We start from the raw sequence: 18,927 nt of genomic DNA, 5'->3' as shown, positions 1-18,927 counted from the left end.
GCCCCAAGTCGTGGTCCACATAGGTACCAACGACATAGGTGGGAAAAGGGATAGGGATGTAAGGCATGAATTCAGGGAGCTCGGGTGGAATCTTAGAGCCAGAACAAACAGAGTTATTATCTCTGGGTTGTTACCCGTGCCACGTGCTAGCGAGACGAGGAATAGGGAGAGAGAGGAGTTGAAAATGTGGCTACAGAGATGGTGCAGGAGGGAGGGTTACAGATTTCTGGATAATTGGGGCTCATTCTGGGGTCGGTGGGACCTCTACAAACGGGATGGTCTGCACCTGGACCAGAGGGGTACCAATATCCTGGGGGGGAAATTTGCTAATGCTCTTCGGGAGGGTTTAAACTAGTTCAGCAGGGGATTGGGAACCTGAATTGTAGCTCCAGTTTACAGGAAGTTGAGAGTAGTGAGGTCATGAGTAAGGTTTTAAAATTGCAGGAGTGTACCGGCAGGCAGGAAGGTGGTTTAAAGTGTGTCTACTTCAATGCCAGGAGCATCCGGAATAAGGTGGGTGAACTTGCGGCATGGGTTGGTACCTGGGACTTCGATGTTGTGGCCATTTCGGAGACATGGATAGAGCAGGGACAAGAATGGTTGTTGAAGGTTCCTGGGTTTAGATATTTTAGTAAGCTCAGGGAAGGTGGTAAAAGAGAGGGAGGGGTGGCATTGTTAGTCAAGGACAGTATTACGGTGGCAGAAAGGATGTTTGATGAGGACTCATCTACTGAGGTAGTATGGGCTGAGGTTAGAAACAGGAAAGGAGAGGTCACCCTGTTGGGAGTTTTCTATAGGCCCCCAAAATGTTCCAGAGATGTAGAGGAAAGGATTGCAAAGATGATTCTGGATATGAGCGAAAGTAACAGGGTAGTTGTTATGGGGGACTTTAACTTTCCAAATATTGACTGGAAACACTATAGTTCGAGTACTTTAGATGGGTCCTTTTTTGTCCAATGTGTGCAGGAGGGTTTCCTGACACAGTATGTAGATAGGCCAACAAGAGGCGAGGCCACATTGGATTTGGTACTGGGTAATGAACCAGGACAGGTGTTAGATTTGAAGGCAGGTGAGCACTTTGGTGATAGTGACCACAATTCGGTTACATTTACTTCAGCGATGGAAAGGGATAGGTATGTACCGCAGGGCAAGAGTTATAGCTGTGGGAAAGGCAATTATGATGCGATTAGGAAAGACTTAGGATGCATAGGATGGGGAAGGAAACTGCAGGGGATGGGCACAATGGAAATGTGGAGCTTTTTCAAGGAACAGCTACTGCGTGTCCTTGATAAGTATGTACCTGTCAGGCAGGGAGGAAGTGGTTGAGCGAGGGAACCGTGGTTTACTAAAGTAGTTGAATCATTTGTCAAGAGGAAGAAGGAGGCTTATGTAAAGATGAGACGTGAAGGTTCAGTTAGGGCGCTTGAGAGTTACAAGTTAGCTAGGAAGGACCTAAAGGGAGAGCTAAGAAGAGCCAGGAGGGGACATGAGAAGTCTTTGGCAGGTAGGATCAAGGATAACCCTAAAGCTTTCTATAGGTATGTTAGGAATAAAAGAATGACTCGGGTAAGAGTAGGGCCAGTCAAGGACAGTAGTGGGAAGTTGTGCGTGGAGTCTGAGGAGATAGGAGAGGTGCTAAATGATTATTTTTTGTCAGTATTCACACAGGAAAAAGACAATGTTGTCAAGGAGAACACTGAGATACAGGCTACTAGAATAGACGGGCTTGAGGTTCATAAGGAGGAGATGTTAGCAATTCTGGAAAGTGTGAAAATAGATAAGTCCCCTGGGCCAGATGGGATTTATCCTAGGATTCTCTGGGAAGCTAGGGAGGAGATTGCTGAGCCTTTGGCTTTGATCTTTATGTCATCATTGTCTACAGGAATAGTGCCAGAAGACTGGAGGATAGCAAATGTTGCCCCCTTGTTCAAGAAGGGAAGTAGAGACAACCCCGGTAACTATAGACCAGTGAGCCATACTTCTGTTGTGGGCAAAGTCTTGGAAAGGATTATAAGAGATAGGATTTATAATCATCTAGAAAGGAATAATTTGATTAGGGATAGTCAACACGGTTTTGTGAAGGGTAGGTCGTGCCTCACAAACCTTATTGAGTTCTTTGAGAAGGTGACCAAACAGGTGGACGAGGGTAAAGCTGTTGATGTGGTGTATATGGATTTCAGTAAAGCGTTTAATAAGATTCCCCATGGTATGCTATTGCAGAAAATATGGAGGCATGGGATTCAGGGTGATTTAGCAGTTTGGATCAGAAATTGGCTAGCTGTAAGAAGACAGAGGGTGGTGGTTGATGGGAAATGTTCAGACTGGAGTCCAGTTACTAGTGGTGTACCACAAGGATCTGTTTTGGGGCCACTGCTGTTTGTCATTTTTATAAATGACCTTGAGGAGGGCGTAGAAGGGTGGGTGAGTAAATTTGCAGACGATACTAAAGTCGGTGGTGTTGTCGATAGTGCGGAAGGATGTTGCAGGTTACAGAGGGACATAGATAAGCTGCAGAGCTGGGCTGAGAGGTGGCAAATGGAGTTTAAGGCAGAAAAGTGTGAGGTGATTTGTTTTGGAAGGAGTAACAGGAATACGAGTACTGGGCTAATGGTAAGATTCCTGGTAGTGTGGATGAGCAGAGAGATCTCGGTGTCCATGTACATAGATCCCTGAAAGTTGCCACCCAGGGTGAGAGGGTTGTTAAGAAGGCGTACGGTGTGTTAGCTTTCATTGGTAGAGGGATTGAGTTTCGGAGCCATGAGGTCATGTTGCAGCTGTACAAAACTCTGGTCCGGCTGCATTTGGAGTAATGCGTGCAGTTCTGGCGCCGCATTATAGGATGTGGAAGCATTGGAAAGGGTGCAGAGGAGATTTACCAGAATGTTGCCTGGTATGGAGGGAAGGTCTTATGAGGAAAGGCTGAGGGACTTGAGGCTGTTTTCGTTAGAGAGAAGAAGGTTAAGAGGTGACTTAATTGAGGCATACAAGATGATCAGAGGATTAGATGGAGGGTGGACAGTGAGAGCCTTTTTCCTCGGATGGTGATGGCTAGCACGAGGGGACATAGCTTTAAATTGAGAGGAGATAGATATAGGACAGATGTCAGAGGTAGGTTTTTTACTCAGAGTAGTAAGGGCGTGGAATGCCCTGCCTGCAACAGTAGTGGACTCGCCAACATTAAGGGCATTTAAATGGTCATTAGATAGACATATGGACAATAAGGGAATAGTGTAGATGGGCTTTAGATTGGTTTCACAGATCGGCGCAACATCGAGGGCCGAAGGGCCTGTACTGTGCTGTAATGTTCTATGTTCTATGTTAAGTCTGTTCCATCACAGCATCAAGAGCCAATGCAGGTCAGTGAGGACAGGGCATGTCACTGAGCTTTGGATGATTCCGGGTTCATGGATATCAGAAAGACGAAAGGAAAGCATTGGACAAGTCAAACAAAGAGGTAAAGGCTTCTCTGCAGTGGGTGAGATGGGGGAATAAAGAAGCAATGTTGCAGAGTTAGAAGTAAGTCATTTTGATGGTGAATATATGAATTGAACCATTGCAAGCAGTCTGCTTAGTATTCAATGAGGAGGCAGAGAAAAAGAGCAAGTTGATACACGTGGCTCAGAATTCTTAGCAGGTGCTGAATGCAACATCAATCTTCCCAATATAGAAGAACAATGCAGAGGCAATAGTATGTCGTATATCTGTACAACTGGTCTGCAACTGCAAATCAGATACTGGATGTAAACCAATACTTGCAGCTACCTGCAGTGTGATAAAAGAAACATCAACTGCATGTTTACCCAAGTGTTGATTGAGTTGTCTGAAAAAATCTCCAAGTGCAATGACTGGGTCACATCCAGGTGAGCAATATACAACAAAACGTGGTTTATTGCTGTGTTCTCTCTGGTATCAGGCAAGCAATGTACAACAAAACATGGTTTATTGCTGTGTTCTCTCTGGTATCAGGCTTGAGAGGAGGCCTAACAAACAAATTTCACAAGTATACAGACTTTGTGATTGGTCCAGATTCTAATGGACTGACAGACCTTTCTGAATTTACAGCCGTTTGATAGTCAAAATCCACAATCTGAAAAAAGAGGAATGAGGACTGTTCAGTTCTTGTGGGCAGCGAAGGAATTTCACAGAGAGGCAATTGGAGAATTCCTCAATAAAAGAGCGTCAGTTAAAAAATCTCAGCAAAGGAAACGGTATGAAAAAAAACAGGCCAATGACCCGAAAGGAAAAAGAGGAAATCCCATGCACATTTACCTTAGTTTTTTTATTATTTAACCATTTTGAAAGTGGTAAATAGCTATAATTAATTTGTTATATCATTCACTTGGCTTTTATCCAAACAATACTAATATGTCACTTTACATTTTAAATTTGAAATGAGGGCCACAGTAAAACTTAATTGCTTTCAAAGACTTAAGTAGGATTTTATGAAAGCAGAGGAAAATCCAGAACCTAAAAGCAATTAACAAATAGTCATTTCAGTTCATACACCCAGAAGTAAAAACTTATCTAAATGTAAAGAAAACAAAGAGCTCTCAATAGGTTTAAAGAAGTTGGGATTTAACAACCAGGATGATTTAACAACCAGAATCAAAATAAAATGTTTTTAAAAGCACCCAAAAAGTAACAAGGAGAAAGTGATGGACAAAAGATTATCCTCTGTATTTTTGCAGTTGCATCAGGTGTTTTGAGGTGGCAGTGGGGTGGCATTTTGGTGATTGTGACCACAATAGAATGCGATTTCGGTTTGTTATGGAAAAGGAAAATGATGGTCCACAAAAAAACGGGTTTGGGCTGTGGGGGTCAGATTTTATGAGAATAAGGTAGGGTCTGACCAAGGTTCACTGGGAACAGCTTCTTGTGAGCAGTCGGGGGGGGGGGGGGGGGGGGGGGCAGGTTTTCCTCAAAAAGGAAATGGCGAGAGTACAGGCCCAACACGTCCCCTTTTAGGGTGAAATGTACGGGCAAAGCAAACCCAGGGTACCCTGGATGTCGAGAAATATTCAGGACCGGATATGAAAGAAGAGAGAGGTTTGTAGCAAGTACAAAAGGAGTAAATCAGCAGAGGCCTTAGTGGAATATAGAAAGTGCAGAGGGGGACTTAAGAAAGCAATTAGAAGATCAAAGAGGGGACATGAAAAAGCATTGGAGGATAAGAGTAGGGAAAATCCCAAGATATTCTATAAGTATTTTAAGGGGAAGAGGTTAACCAGGTAAAGAGTAGTGCCCATTTGGGACCAAGAGGGAAATCTATGCGTGGAGCTGGAGGACATTGGTAGAGTGTTAAACAAGTACTTCATGTGTGTCTTCTCTTGGGAGAAGGGGGATGTAGGGGCAGAATTCCTGGAGAGGGATTGTGAGGTTCTTGAACAGTTTGACATTGGGAGCGAGAAGCTATTGGAGGTTTTGGCAGGCTTAAAAGTGGGCAAATCCCCAGGTCCTGATGAATTGTCTCCCAGGCTGCTGTGGGAGGCAAGGGAGGATATTACAGAGGTTCTGAGCCAAAATTTTAATTCCTCCCTGGCCACAGGCGGGGTGCCAGAGGATTGGAGGACAGCTAATGTCGTTCCACTTTTCAAGAAGGGTGGTATAGATAAACCAGGGAATTACAGACCAGTGAGTCACACTTCAGTGGTAGAGAAACTATTGGAGAAAATTCTGATGGAGAGAATCAATTTCCACTTGGAGAGGCAAGATTTGATCAGGAATAGTCAGCATGGCTTTGTCAGAGGGAGGACTGAATTTTTCAAGGAGGGATCGGGTGTGTAGATGAGGGTAGTGCAGCTGATGTAGTTTATATGGATTCCAGCGAAGCCTTTGACAAGGTCCCACAGGAGATCCTGGGTAACTTGTTAAGTTGGATCCACAACTGGCTTAGTGATAGGAAACAGAAGGTGGTGGTAGAAGACGGTTTGAGTGACTGGTGTGCAGTGGTGTACCACAGCGATCAGTGCTAGATCCCTTGTTGTTCGTGATAAATATAAATGAATTACGACAATGTGAGGATGGTAAGTAAGTTTGCGGATGACATAAAGCTGGGCGGATCAATAGCAGATGGAATTTAACTCTGAAAAGTGCAAGTGATGCACTTTGGAAGGAGTAACAAGACAAGGGAGTACTCAATGAATGGCAGGACACAGAAGGATCTTGGGGTGCTAGTACACAGATCCCTGAAGGTAGGAGGACAGATTAATAGGGTGGTTATGAAGCATATGGGACACTTGCCTTTATCAGTTGTGGCACAGATTATAAGAGCAGGAAGATTTATGTTGGAGCGGATTAGGCCACGGCTGGCGTACTGTGTGCAGTTCTGGTTCTCTCTCTATAGGAAGAATGTGATTGCACTGGAGAGGGTACAGAGGAGATTCACCGAGATGTTGCCTGGGGTGGAATATTTGAGCTATGAAGGGAGGCTGGATAGGCTCTGATTGTTTTCTTTAGAGTGGAAAAGGCCGAGGGGGGAGGTCCTGATTGGGATTATGAGGGGTATGGACAGGGCGGATAGGAACAGCTGTTCCTCTTAGTTAAAGGGTCTATAACAAGGGGGGCATAATTTTAAGGTGAGGGGCAGGAGGTTTAGAGGGGATTTGAGGAAAAGCGCTTTCACCCAGAGGGGGGTGGGAGTCTGGAATGCACGGCTGGGAAGGTAGTAGAGGTGGGAAACCTCACAACCTTTAAAACTACGTGGATTAGCACTTGAAATGACAGAATATTCAAAGCTATGGGCCAAGTGCTGGGAAGTGGGATTAGTGTAGATGTAGTGTCGTTTTGTTGATACAGACTGGATAGGACGAAAGATCTGTAGATTTAACTCTATATCCCCTGAAAGCATATTGGGAGATGGACATTCTACTTTTAATTAGCAACATGAACTGTGGACATGTCACAAAATGGACTCCAGAAAGTCAGGTGTTTTAGTTTGTTGCAGGCATGTCTGGACATATCCCTGGGCAGTCACTTAAAAGTGCAAATGGCCTTGCCAGGTGCTGATTGATTACCCCTCACCAGTTCAATGGAAGAGATATAAAATGACGTCCATTGCTAGACCTGCCAACCGCACGAAGATGGGATTCCTAATAAAGTCATTCATCAAGGATGTTCATAGCTGGAATGTTGATGGGGTATCAACATAGCACATTGTATGTCAATTACATCAGTTTCAACACATTGTATGGACATTGATACTGTCATCACATGACTGAAACTGGCTGGAGAGGGAACCAATAATTCATTAATCCACAAGGGCAATATAGAACCAGCACCTCAGAGGGTAAGATCTCACCAGGAAAAGAATAGAACCCAGCCTCGAAAAGAAAGTCATCTCAGGCAATGACGAGGGAGAGCCTTTTCATTTTATCTGGAAGATCAGAATTCTTCACTACAGGAGCTCAGCCACAATTTTGTCTGAAAGAGCCTGGAACTTCCGAACTCCATGTGATTCCAAAGAATTAAAAGAGAAATCCTTCCGCCTGCAATGTTTTCAATCACCACCTTAAGGACTGTGTAAACAAGTGACCTGTTCGGCTTTAACCTTCTACAAACCTAAGTGCATGTTACGTCTTTAGAATCATCTTTGTGTGTGTGTGCGCGTGTCTCTGTGCGTGTATGTTTGGGGAATGGGTGTTTGTTGCATTTATATTCCGGATGTTGTGATAATAAATGCTTAGCATTTCTTTTGATTCAAACTTTCAAGTCACAGTACTCAAAGGATTAAAACACTCCTTCTCAAATATACATCTAGTTACAGTCAGGTGAGAAATTGGAAAAGGGGAAAATTATCCCACCTATCTTCCCATCTGTAAAACTTCAAATTCCAGCGGTATATCAAATAGAATACCCGTGTGGTTTAAGCTGCCAGATGGATCTTTCTTCCATACATAGAATCGATGCTGAGTAACGATGGAATAACATGGCTCCCTTCTCTCACTCAAAGTACTCCTCAGTAACAGAATACAGCGTTTCCCACTGTATAGCCTATTGATGCACATATGCTGCGTGAAGGGGTGTTAGAAGCACTATTAAAAGCACAATGGGTATTTTAATACTCCTGCTATAAAGCTACATTGCCCTTCATGAAATTTATCAAAATATAACTGCGCAAATAACTTTCAAAATCCTAAAAGAGAAATGGGGCAGGATTCTCCACTCCCACGCCGAAGTGGCCGCGCCGTCGTGAACGCCGTCGAGGTTCACGACGGCGCAGAACGGCCCCGGTCCCGACCGATTCAGGCCCTGATAATGGGCCAGGATCGGGGCCGCGTCATCTACACGCGCCAGGCCTTGTTGCCCGCGTAAAAGCGGCGCCGCATAGATGACGCGGCTGGCGCCGCATAACGGGCGTCATCCGCGCATGCGTGGTTGTCGTCCTCTCTGAATCCGCCCCGCAAGAAGATGGGGGACGGATCTTGCGGGGCCGCGGAAGGAGGTCCTCCTTCAGAGAGGACGGCCCAACGATCAGTGGGCACCGATCGCGGGCCACCCCACATTCCAGGTGAAGCCCGGTGCAGGATCCCCCCTCGCCCCCCCACAGGCTGCCCCCCCAGGGTTCACGCACCGCCCACGACTGCAGCGACCAGGTGTGGACGGCGCCAGGGGGAACCCGCCGTTTTGGCCTGGCCACTCGGCCCATCCGGGCCTCAGAATAGCGGGGGTGCCGGAGAATCGCCATTTTGGGTGTCGCTGGCGATTCTCTGGCCTGCGGCCCATGGAACTCGACCGGGCCGTTCCCGCCGCTTGGGAGAATCGCGGGAGGGCGTCGGACCGGCGTCCCCAGAAACTTTGGCGGCCCAGGCGATTCTCCCAACCGGCGCGGGAGTGGAGAATCGCGCCCAAAGTGTTTTAGGAAAAAATGAACTCATGAAATTCCATTAAACTCTCCTGAGTAGAGGGCAGCACGGTGGTTCAGTGGTTAGCACTGCTGCCTCACGGCGTCAAGGATCCAGGTTCGATCCCAGTGCCAGGTCACTGTCCATGTGGAGTTTGAACATTCTCCCTGTGTCTGCATGGGTCCCACATCTACAACCCAAAGATGTGCAGGTTAGGTGTATTGACCACGCTAAATTGCCCCTCAATTGGAAAAAAATAATTGGGTACTCTTAAATTGAAAAAAAACCTCTCCTGTGCAGTTAGGATGGTTTGGAGAATCTTGGCAGTTTGAAAACCTCTTCAAGTTAACTTGAAAATCTGGAATCTGAAACAAAAACAGAAATTGCTGTAAAGTCTCAGCAGGTCTGACAGCATCTGTGCAGAGGGAACAGAGCTAACGTTTCGAGTCCGAATGCCTCTTTGTCAAAGCTGCCGACTCTGACGAATGGTCATCCAGTGGCGATGGTCAGACCTGCTGAGATTGTCCAGCATTTTCTGTTTCAGTCTTAAAATTAACTGTTCATTTTTTACTACTTGATTCAGTGTCAAGTTTTGATTGATAATGGAACATTTTACTATGTAAAATGCCATATAAATGAAAGTGTGGTTATAAAAACAAACAGGTTTCAGGGGTCTAATATCTTATGCATGGAACAATACTTTGAATCCAAAGGCGCAATGTCAACAAAACTGAAACCATTCTATTTGCTGTGCATCTGTCTTTGACCTAATCAATCTTCCTTGCTGCTTGCTTAGACCGAACCCAGCAACCCAGCCAAGTGCTCCTTAGGCATTCAGTTAGACTTTGAGCTGAGCTTTCATCCCCACCCAATAATCTATTTTCAAATCCGCCGCCTTCGTCCTCCAGGACATTACCCTCATCCCCCAACTATACTTCCTCCATGGCTGGAACACTCAACCAAGCCTTCAGCAGCGTAAAAGATTGATTTCACAAATTATCACCTTGCCAACCTCTCAACCACTGACCTTCAACATGTTAGATAATCCACACAATGCCAATCAAATCCTTTTCATGCCCACTGAAAAAGAAAGGTGAAGGATTTGCATTGATATAACACCATTGTTATTTTAGGATCCTTCAATGTGACTCACAATTATATATTGTTGAAATGCATCACTGATATAATCCAGGCAAATGTAGCAGCCATTTTGTACACATCAGTATTCTTGAGGTGAATTACTATATGATCTGTTCTGAGGGTGTTGGCTAAAGAATAAATGTTGGTCAGGACACCAAAATTGCCCACCTTCCCTCAAATTTTACTGATTTTCTGAACCCCAATGAATTCAAGATAATTCCTTCAATGGACTATCTTACTTCGGAACCTTCTGCAAACATTGCCCTTTTGCATACCCTTTGTTCTTCAGACTCTAACTATTAATTTCCCATTCTCACTGACCTGTTACGAAAGCTGACCTTTCAACTGAAGCAGGCTCCGTTCTATCATCTTAAATGAGTAATCCAAGCAATCTCTTCCTCCATGCAGCTCTATCTACAAAAGCTTTTAAAGATTTATCTTCCAATGCGCTTTCGGTACTACCCAATATTTCACCTCCTGATCAGCATTCACACCTATTACTTGTAAAATGCCTTCAGTAATACAATTATGTCCAATTCTCCAATAGAAAATGAGTTATTCGTGGATACCTAAATATCCGCTTCATGTACACAGAGTGACTTGTTAATCATTCATTACTGGATATCACTCTGGAATTTCCAATAATCTGATTAATCCTTAAAAACACCGTAAGTCAACTGAAGTTGCCTCCAATGATCCTTAATATGGTATTTGTGTTTTTAAAGAAAAAGTAGCGGCATCACTGAAAAGATAACACTTCTGATTATACAACTGTACCATCCGTACAAAACTTTCACTTTCTAAACAACATTGTAGAGAAGTGGAAATGCTTCTTGATTCTGTATCATTAAAAAGCCAAACCTACTATACAACAATGCTAAACTTGTACTGCAAATACACCCATGAGCCTTATGTACATCATCATCGATTTACTATTCTGTATATTTAATTTAGAACATAGTTAAATCGGGTACCAGTGATTGGGGATGAACAGGTGGCTAAGACAGTGTTAGTTGACTGAGCCAGGGCCGTTTATGAAGGTCTGAACAGTATTGCACTTTTGAACATACTGATATCAGGCTTTGAAAAAGCCTTTTTTTTCTCTGGAAGGTTCTCTTATATTGGGCTTCATCCAAATTTTAGCTCCAATGTCTTGAATTTATGGCTGATTATGATTGCAAATCTTGGTGTCATATAATAGAGAACATGTCAGAGAGAGAGGCGACACATGAATGCTCAGACAATTATAGTTAAATACATTGGCTACAACACTGTTGTCCTATAATACAAATTTACATACCGATATCATAACTAACATCCAAATGCCCTGGAAGGATTTGAGGCAGAATTATTTTTAAGTAACAAAATCATTTGAAGGTTTGAGATACTCTCCATTGTTTAGGGTTCAAGAAGTCGGCAGAGCAACAAAATTGTATTTGCATTATTTGCAATGCTCGTTATGTATAATAGCGAGAACATCAGTCGTGTGCTGCAATAAATTGTTAGATTCTTGCAATTTAACAATTGCAAGACCAGCTGCTAATTTCACCTGTCGAGCTCACATTCTCTTGGTATCAGTTTTGGCAGTCACTGTCAGCCTCAATGCCATCATTAAAACAGCTTTGCCCAACCCTCTTTCCTGCTAACGTTGGCAGCAATGCCAATACTCCAAGTCTCCAGACTCTAGAAATCTGCGCCAACCATACCACTCTACCATTGTCTTGTGAATGCTATTAGTACATTCTTTCTTGCAGGTATGAAAAGCATACAACTGCACAAAGATGAGTGGCAGGTCAGATGATTGGTCAGAACAGCAGAGAATGACTAAAAGGTTAACCAGGAGGAAGAAAGTATGGGCAGCACGGTAGCACAAGTGATTAGCACTGTGGCTTCACAGCGCCAGGGTCCCAGGTTCGATTCCCCGCTGGGTCACTGTCTGTGCGGAGTTTGCACGTTCTCCCCGTGTCCGCGTGGGTTTCCTCCGGGTGCTCCGGTTTCCTCCCACAGTCCAAAGACGTGCAGGTTAGGTGGATTGGCCATGCTAAATTACCCGTAGTGTCCATAAGGGTTGGGAGGGGTTATTGGGTTGCGGGGATAAGGTGGAAGTGAGGGATTAATGTGGGTCGGTGCAGACTCGATGGGCCGAATGGCCTCCTTCTGCACTGTATGTTCTATGTAATCTATGTATGAGACGAAGCTAGCTGGGAATGTAAAAACAGGGCCGCAAGAGCTTTTACAGTTATTTAAAAAGGAAAGTTGGTAAAATGAGTGTCTCCTCTGGAGAGTGACATTTAATAGTCGATAATAAGGAAATGGCGGGTGAAATGAAAAATATTTTGCTTCTGCCTTCACTATAGAAGATACAAAAAACATTTTTAGCCACAAATCAGGAGGTGGAAGGGAGAAGGGAACTTGGTGAAATTACAATCACTAGGGAAGCTGTACCGAGCAAACCGATGGAGCTGCGGGATGGGGAGGCGATGGCGCAGTGGTATTGTGACAGGAGCAGTAATCCACAGACCCAGAGTAATGCTCTGGGGATCTGGGTTCAAATCTGACGCCGCAATGGTGAAATTAGAATTCAATGAAAATCTGTCATTAAAAGCCTAATGATGAACATGAAACCATTGTCGTAAAAATCCAACTGGTTCACTAATTTCCTTTAGAGAAAGTAATCTGCCATCCTTACCCGATCTGGCCTACATGTGACTCCAGATCCACAGCGAAGTGACTGACTCTTAAATGCCCGAGCAAACAATTCCATTCAAGGGTAATTAGCGATGGGCAATAATGGCCACATCCCATGAAATACATTTTACAAATGACAAGTGTCTGGATTTTCTTTTTTGAAATTTAACATACCCAATTCATTTTTTTCCAATTAAGGGGCAATTTAGCGTGTTCAATCCACCTACCTTGCACATCTTTGGGATGTGGGGGTGAAACCCACGCAAACACGGGGAGAATGTGCAAACTCCACTCAGAAGTTTCTGGATATTGATGGACTTCATCCTCGGGTGTGAAAAGACCTGGTTAATGAGGTAATAGGTGTTAATTATCCAAACTTTGCTAGATTCTGAAAAGGTTGCATCAGACTTGAAAGTGGCAAATATTACCCTTATTTCCAAGAAGCAAGGGAGGCAGAAAACAGAAAACTATACAGCCAGTTAGCTTGGCGTCTGTCGTAAGGAAGGTGTTAGAATCGATCACTAAGGAGGTTATAGCTGGGAACTGAGAGAGGAACTAAAGGTAATTGGGAAGAGTCAACATCATTTTGTGAAAAGGAAATCATATTTAACCAATTTGTTGAGTTCCATGAAGGATTAACAGGTACCGTGGATAAATGGGTGCCTGAAGAGGAGCTGTGCTTGGATTTTGAGAAAGCATTCAATAAGGCATCACAAAGGTTGTGTAAAATAAAAGCTCATGGTATAGGTAGGGGGTAACATATGATAGAAGATTAGCTGGCTGGTAGAAAACAGAGGATGCATAAATAAGTATTTTCCTATTGGTGGGACATGACGAGTGGTGTGGGGCCTCAACATTTTACAATTTATATCAATGAAATAAGGGCAGTGAAAGCATGGTAACTCATTGTAAATGGCACAAAGATAGGTCGGAAAATATGTTGCGAAGGAGACAAAGGAGGTTGAGGATAGATACAGGTAGGTTGAGTGAGAGGGCAAAAATCTGGCAGATGGAGTATAATGTGGGAAAAAGTGAAGTTGCTCACTTGGCAGGAAGAATTAAAAAAGCAGAGAATTACTAAAAATAGAGAAAGGCTTCAGAATTCCAATGCGCAGAGGGATCTAGGTGTTCTGGTGCAGGAGTCACAAAAAGTTGGTATGCAAGTGCAACATGTAATTAAAAATACTAATGCAATGCTATCCTTTATCAAGAGTGGAATTGAACGTAGAAATAAGAAAGTTATGCTTCAGTTATACAGGGTATTGATGATATCCCATCTCGAATATCGTGCGCAGTTTTAGCCTCCTTATTTAAGGAAGGATTTAAATTGGAGGTGATTCAGAGGAGATTTACGAGATTGATATCTGGAATGAGCGAGTTGTCTTATCAGGAAAGGCCAGACAGGCTGGGCTTGTTTCCATTGGAGTTTAGAAGAGTGAGGGGTAACTTGATTGAAGTATACAAGATCCTGAATGATATTGACATTGTGGGCGAGTCCAGATTGGTTTTAAAATTAGGAGTCGCCCTTTTAGGCCAGAGTTGAGGAGAACGATTTTTCTCTCAAGAGGGTTATGCAACTTTGGAAATCTCTGCCTCGAACGCGGTGGAGGCGGGTCATTGAATATTTTTAAGGGATTCTTGTTCGGCAAGGGAATCAAAGGTTATTTGGGGTAGTTGGGGGAATGGAACTTGAAACACAAACGGATCATTTTATTGATTGGGGAGGGGGAAAAGAGGAGGCTCAAGGGGCCAAATGGCAACTTCTTCTCCTATGTTCGTATGAAAAGTGGTGCGATTGCAATTTTAGAAGTGGGCACATAGTAGGTAATGCATATTTATTCTCTCGTGCATCCAAGGCATATTGTCCCCATCAAAATGTTTTCTGACATTGGTTTAGAAAAGGGAATAGTCAAACTTTCATAGTGATACACACAGGGAGTCAATACCAAGTTCAGTCTTCAGGTGAAGCTGGACTATGAGACATGGGATAATTAGACCTAGGCAACCTGGCAGGATTTACACGGGTGTTTAATATCATGTGTTCGTGTGAATTTGAACCCTTTGATTTTGCTACAGTTTTAAAACCAGTTTTTAAGTCAATATATTTGAAGAATGTTACAGCTAAAATTCAAATACCTAAGGTGCAGGACAGAAACTATATGTAGGGGTTGTAAATAAATACAAGGTGGCAGCTGAGCGAAATTGATTCTTACTATTTAGTAACATTGGCAGCGAGGTTTTATGCCATAGTTATATTTGAGGCAATACAATTTATGGTCAGTTATATAATAGTTTTCAGTGACTCAAAGATATCTGTTGAACTGGTATTAAGTCCTGAAGACAGCATGACAGGTAGATAAGATGGTTATGGCAGCAGATGGGATACTTGCCTTTATTAGCGGAGGCATAGAATATAAGAGCAGGGAGGTTATGATGGAGCTGTATAAAACACAGGTTAGGCCAATAGTGTGTGAAATTCTGCTCAACACACTGTAGGAAGGATGTGATTGCACTGGAGAGGGTGCAGAGGAGACTCATCAGGGTGCTTGCCTGGGTTGGAGCTTTTCAGCTATGAAGAGAGGCTGGTTAGGCGGAGGTTTGTTTTCCTTAGAGCAGAGAAGGCTGAGGGGGAACCTGATTGAGGTGGACAAAATTATGAGGGATATGGACAGGGTGGATAGGGAGCAGTTCCCCTTAGCTGAAGGGTCAATAACCAGGGGGCATAGTTTTAAGGTGAGGGGCAGGAGGTTTAGAGGGGATTTGAGGAAAAACCTTTTCACCCAGGAGTGTGGTGGGAATCAGGAACTCGCTGTCTGACAGGAAGGTAAAAGCGGTGGGAACCGTCAACATTTAAGAAACATTTAGATGTGTACTTGAAATGCTACAGCGTACAAGGCTATGGGCCGTGCTGGAAAATGGGATTAGAGTAGACCGGTGCCAGTGCAGACACGATGCGTCTCTTCTGTAAAACTCTATGACTCTGTGGATTATATTGGAGCATTTGGAATTCAATTTTTCATGTTTTATTATTTCTGCCCACACTAAAATTTAAGCAGCGTTTGGATGCTTCTTTGACCAGATTGTGACTTAAACCTTCACCTGCAGTATAACATGACCTTGTCTTCAGCATTCAAAACCTACAGGGGTTTAAATCCGAGCTATCATGAACTTTTACTTTTTGGTACATACACAACAATTTGGACATTTCTGGAACAGCGGACGACAGGTAGAATGAGGGAAGATGCAACCGGCTGGACGTCTCAAAGCTGTTTTTCCATTTAACTATGACCTCCTGTGCAGTTCTTTTCCCATTATCCCGCCATTGAGGCTGCGTCTTCGGTAACTTAAGTCTCAATTTCTGCAACCCCCCCTCCCTCCCCACGTTTATCCATCTCTTCACGTCTCTCCTCTTAGCTTTAGGCCATTTCCGTCTTTGGTCCAGCATCCATTTTTGTCATGTCTCTGAGGTACATTGGGACATTTTCCAAAGCCACGATGTAAATGCAACCTATTGTTGCTGCTAAATGGCATCCAGTACACAATGTGTTACTGTATGTATATAAAATGGTGTCATTTTGTTGTGGCTTTCTTAGATATTTATCATTTGAGGTGAATAACATATATCTTTGTCCCTGTCGGGAAGTGAGCACTTGGTCCAGTTCCCAAAATCCCAGAACATTTTACCTTTAAACACTATATAACAATTCTGTTGTACACTTTTATCATGGTTTTTAATTGGAACTGGAAGATGTAGGATATCCTGCCAATCAAACATGTAGATTTGGCAATTTACTATTTCCAAACATGTGTGTTAATGAAATCTGATCTGGTGGAGAGGTTAAATGACCATCGTACAAACAACCCCACTTAATCTAATTTATATATACACATTTTAAACCAGCTTCCCATTGAGTAGGCATTTCCAATTACATGCCTTACAAGTTTGACTTTTGATATTACAAATCATAAGATAAAAGGTAAAAGAGACAGAGAGAAGCTGCTGCTCTGCGGGAGTTTATGTGCATTCTGTATTTTTTTATTGGCAGGATTAGGATTTAATTAAGTCCATTTGGACCAGTACCGCAGTGTAACCAATGGCAGGGACATCAAATGTCTCTGGAGAGGAAATCTGTTGTAATAGGAGGTTTGCAGCCTGATTAAAAACTTCGGGGTCTGTTTAAAGTCGGTGAAAGGTCTGATAAAATGTTGTTTCTGGGTTGTTGTCTATATTGTCCTTGTCCAGGCCCTTCACAGGCAGCGGGGGGCGGGGGGGAGGACAGGCAGCTTCCCAGTGCCCAGGCGCCGGGCACCTTTTACCCACGAACATCACTAAAGGCTGTTTAACCACATTTCCCACAACAAAATACATGTTTAGAAACAATTACAGATAATAAGCAACCAGCCTCCCACACTTTCTCACATCTACCCCACCCCCCACACGTGAGGCCCGCACATGATTTCTTTTGGGTGATTTTTCTCCCCTCTTGTGGGGAACTTACTTCAACAAAAAGTCGAGGCGGCTCAGGCTCCAGGCTCGGTCCCCGCTCCGGCCACTTTGGGAAGTTAAGATGACACAAGGAGGGAAAGGAAAGGCGAGGAAAAGCACTTTAGATATTTAAAAATTACACAGAAGGAAGGGTTTTCTGGTCAGTAAAACTTGAAGCAGGGATGAGGTCATTGGTTTAAAAATAAAAGGATGGCGTCATTTCAGACCAATCCCGCTGATAGCCTCAGTGTGCGCAGAGAGAGAGAGACAGCACTGAGAGAGAGAAGACAGAGAGAGAGAGAAACAGCACAGAGAGAGAGAAGACAGAGAGAGAGAGAGAGAGAGAAAGAAACAGCACAGACAGACAGACGGACGGAGAGAGACGAGACCGAGAGAAAACAGAGAGGGACCTAGCAGAGAGAGAGAGAGGGACCTAGCAGAGAGAGAGAGAGGGACCTAGCAGAGCGAGAAATAGCAGAGAGAGAGAGACATAGCAGAGAGAGAAATAGCAGAGAGAGAGACAGAGAGACATAGCAGAGAGGGAGAGACATAGCAGAGAGGGAGAGACATAGCAGAGAGGGAGAGACATAGCAGAGAGGGAGAGAAATAGCAGAGAGGGAGAGAAATAGCAGAGAGGGAGAGAAATAGCAGAGAGGGAGAGAAATAGCAGAGAGGGAGAGAAATAGCAGAGAGGGAGAGAAATAGCAGAGAGGGAGAGAAATAGCAGAGAGGGAGAGAAATAGCAGAGAGGGAGAGAAATAGCAGAGAGGGAGAGAAATAGCAGAGAGAGAGAGAGAAATAGCAGAGAGGGAGAGAGAGAGAGAGAAATAGCACAGGGAGGGAGGGAGAGAGAGAGAAATAGCACAGAGGGAGAGAGAGAAATAGCACAGGGAGGGAGAGAGAGAGAAATAGCACAGAGGGAGAGAGAGAAATAGCACAGAGGGAGGGAGAGAGAGAGAAATAGCACAGAGGGAGAGAAATAGCAGAGAGAAAGGGAGAGAAATAGCACAGAGAGGGAGAAATAGCACAGAGAGAGAGAGAGAAACAGCACAGAGAGAGAGAGAAACAGCACAGAGAGAGAGAGAGAAACAGCACAGAGAGAGAGAGAAACAGCACAGAGAGAGAGAGAAACAGCACAGAGAGAGAGAGAAACAGCACAGAGAGAGAGAGAAACAGCACAGAGAGAGAGAGAAACAGCACAGAGAGAGAGAGAAACAGCACAGAGAGAGAGAGAAACAGCACAGAGAGAGAGAGAAACAGCACAGAGAGAGAGAGAAACAGCACAGAGAGAGAGAGAAACAGCACAGAGAGAGAGAGAAACAGCACAGAGAGAGAGAGAAACAGCACAGAGAGAGAGAGAGAAACAGCACAGAGAGAGAGAGAAACAGCACAGAGAGAGAGAGAAACAGCACAGAGAGAGAGAGAAACAGCACAGAGAGAGAGAGAAACAGCACAGAGAGAGAGAGAAACAGCACAGAGAGAGAGAGAAACAGCACAGAGAGAGAGAGAAACAGCACAGAGAGAGAGAGAAACAGCACAGAGAGAGAGAGAAACAGCACAGAGAGAGAGAGAAACAGCACAGAGAGAGAGAGAGAAACAGCACAGAGAGAGAGAGAGAAACAGCACAGAGAGAGAGAGAAACAGCACAGAGAGAGAGAGAAACAGCACAGAGAGAGAGAGAAACAGCACAGAGAGAGAGAGAAACAGCACAGAGAGAGAGAGAAACAGCACAGAGAGAGAGAGAAACAGCACAGAGAGAGAGAGAAACAGCAC

At 44.0% G+C, this 18,927-nt stretch overlaps 1 protein-coding gene across 2 annotated transcripts in view; it reads right to left on the bottom strand.

Moving 5' to 3' along the window:
• Positions 1 to 17,412, bottom strand: part of dusp16 (dual specificity phosphatase 16) — a 166,214-nt gene extending 148,802 nt beyond the window's left edge. Inside the window, exons 1-2 of one of the 2 annotated variants that reach the window (XM_072485345.1) lie at positions 17,168 to 17,412; positions 9,868 to 9,920 (exon numbers count right to left, since the gene is read on the bottom strand). The gene's annotated coding sequence lies outside the window, so the exon portion shown is untranslated. The remainder of the gene's footprint in view (positions 1 to 9,867; positions 9,921 to 17,167) is intronic. The other variant, XM_072485344.1, reaches the window with a different exon arrangement.
• Positions 17,413 to 18,927: the final 1,515 nt, after the last annotated feature.

This window comes from Scyliorhinus torazame, chromosome 19 (assembly GCF_047496885.1).
Source record: "Scyliorhinus torazame isolate Kashiwa2021f chromosome 19, sScyTor2.1, whole genome shotgun sequence".
NCBI classification, from domain to species: Eukaryota; Metazoa; Chordata; class Chondrichthyes; order Carcharhiniformes; family Scyliorhinidae; genus Scyliorhinus; species Scyliorhinus torazame.
Note: the sequence above shows the minus strand (reverse complement) of the source record. Positions and strands in the feature narration are given on the sequence as shown.